This window comes from Nicotiana sylvestris, chromosome 2 (genome assembly GCF_000393655.2).
Source record: "Nicotiana sylvestris chromosome 2, ASM39365v2, whole genome shotgun sequence".
NCBI lineage: Eukaryota > Viridiplantae > Streptophyta > Magnoliopsida > Solanales > Solanaceae > Nicotiana > Nicotiana sylvestris.
The window spans coordinates 49,179,064-49,182,066 of NC_091058.1; positions in this window are offsets into that span (position 1 = coordinate 49,179,064).

Sequence of the window (3,003 nt, forward strand, 5' to 3'; positions counted from 1 at the left end):
ACCAGATTGAAGTCCAAACTCCAGAGGCACCCAACATCAACCAAAACTTGTTGCCAACCCATCAGGAAATGAACATGATCGAGACAGTACATAAGGGAGGGGAGCCCAAGAAGCCTTCGCAGACTGTCATGATGATTAGGTCCAGTGAGGTCAATCCAGTCAAAAAAACCACGATTGAAGGATTAGTGAACAAGTTGAGTGGGACAAAAGGTGAACCATCTGTGGTAGTCAAGAAAAGGTCCCCAAGTGATGTTGCAGCAAAACAAGAAAAGTCAAAAGTGGTTGTGCCAGGAGTGGCAAACAAGCCTATCATAATTGTAGAGGGTGCTCATATGGATCTTGTCATCATCAAGCTTGTAACCCAGTTGCTGATAGTCAACAGCAAGGATATCCCGTGGAACTATGAACGGGTGATAGTGACCTACAAGGGAAAGGAAGTGAAAGAAGAAGTCAATGAGGCCCATGGATCAACCCGTTCGAGGAGATGCTTTGCTCCGGAAGAGTTAAGGAAAGTTAAAACCTCCAAAGATAACCCAGTTCTAGTGAATAAAGCGGTAACTGAAGAAAAGGCGGAGGAGTTTCTGTGAAAAATAAAGGTACAAGACTATTCCATCGTGGAGCAATTGAGGAAAACGCTTGCTCAGATTTCACTGTTGTCATTGTTAATCCACTCAGACGAGCATCGTTGGGCCTTGATGAAAATTCTGAATGAGGCCCATGTTCCAGACAAGATTTCAGTAAACCATATGGAAAAGATTGCCAACAAAATATTTAAGGTGAACAGGGTCACCTTCTCTGATGATGAGTTATCTGTGGAAGGTACTGAGCACAACAAAGCTCTCTACCTTATGGTAAAATGTGAAGATTCTATGGTTACCAGGGTATTGGTGGACAATGGTTCAAGTGCAAACATTTGCCCTCTCTCTACTCTGAACAAATTGAAAGTGGATGATGAGAGGATTCACAAGAACAATATCTGCGTTCGGGGATTTGGCAGTGGGGGGAAAGATTCAGTTGGTGATATAGTACTTGAATTGACAATCGGACTGGTGGAATTCACCATGGAGTTCCAGGTGCTGGACGTAGCTGTCTCCTACAATTTGTTGTTAGGTCGACCTTGGATTTATGCCACCAAAGCAGTCTCGTCCACTCTGCACCAGATGGTAAAGTTTGAATGGGATAGATAGGAGATCGTCGTGCATGGCGAGGATAATTTGTGTGCTCACAGTGATGCCGTTGTCCCGTTCATTGAGTTTGAAGATGACAAAGGGCCTTGGGTCTATCAGATTTTTGAAACAGTGTCAGTCGAGAAAATTCCAGAAGGGAAATGTGTTCCAACTCCAGAGGTGACCGCCGCATCAGTCATGGTGGCCTTCGAAATGCTGAAAAATGGCTTTGTACCTGGTAAGGGTCTGGGCGCATCTCTGTAGGGTACCATATAGCCAGTGTCCCTCCCTAAGAACTTGGGTACGTTTGGTCTGGGACTTAAACCCACAGCCGCAGATGTGAAAAGTGCCAGAAAGTTGAAACAGAGGGCATGGGCACTTCCAAAGCCTATCCCGCGTCTCTCCAGGTCGTTTGTCAAACCCGGTGCCAGGAAATGCCCAATGACAACAGTTCCAAATTCTGTGGTTGACATTGATTAATAGTTAATTGAAAGGTTCCAGAGGTTGTTCGACGATGTGAACATGGTGGAAGTTGGAGAAGGTTCTAGCAAAGCAGATTTGCAGTTTGTCGGGCCAAATGCAAAGCTTAACAATTGGAAGGCTACTCCTCTCCCTACCTGGAAGGAGTTTTGGTAGTTTGCTTTGATTTTCTTTTAGTTTATCTGGATTATTCCAGGGTTGTAATTCAGATTCTATGTTCCATCCGTTTGGATGTATAAACCCTGTTATCTTTTATTTTCAATGAAATGCAATTTCCCTTTTCTATCATTCCTGATAGTTTTATTTTTGTTTTATTTTTCTTTTGTTCTCTGTACAGTTCTTTTTATGTTGGTTTCAATGACATGACATGCATGAGGAATCTTCGGCCCAGTCTTAAAAGTCAATCTAATTCTGAAATAATAATTCAAGAAATAGAGTGTGATGATGAACCAGAATATGATAAGGATGAGGCCTTTGAAGAGATTAGTAAAGAACTAAGTCATTTTGAGGAAAAACCCAAGCTTAACCTGAATGATACGGAAGCAATCAATTTAGGGGACTGAGATAATGGTAGAGAATCTAAGATGAGTGTCCATCTTGAACCGCAAATCAGGGGAGAGATAATTAAAGCACTATTTGAATATAAAGATATTTTTGCATGGTCATATGACGACATGCCGGGTCTAAGCACTGAATTGGTGGTTCACAAATTGCCCACGAACCTGGCATTCCTCCCGTCAAGCAAAAGTTGAGAAAGTTCAAAACTGACATGAGTGTGAAGATTAAAGAAGAGGTCACAAAGCAGTTTGATGCAAAGGTCATTCGAGTCACGCGGTATCCCACTTGGTTAGCCAATGTTGTGCTCGTGCTAAAGAAGGATGGTAAGACCAGAGTGTGTGTTGATTACCGTGATCTCAACAAGGCAAGTCCAAAGGACAACTTCCCACTGCCAAATATCCACATTTTGATTGATAATTGTGCCAAGCATGAGATTGGGTCTTTTGTGGATTGCTATGCGGGCTATCATCAGATCTTAATGGATGAGGAAGATGCGGAAAAGACAACATTCATCACGCCATGGGGGACATATTGCTATCGGGTCATGCCTTTTGGTTTGAAAATGCTGGGGCAATTTAATGATGGAAATAACGACCATATTCCATGACATGATACACAAGAAGATCGAGGTCTATGTGGACGATGTGATCATAAAGTCCAAAAACCAGTCTGATCACGTCAGAGATTTGAGGAAATTTTTCCAGAGGCTTCGCAGGTACAATCTTAAGCTTAACCCCGCCAAGTGCGCATTTGGTGTTCCATCTGGAAAACTGTTGGGATTCATAGTCAGCCTTCGAGG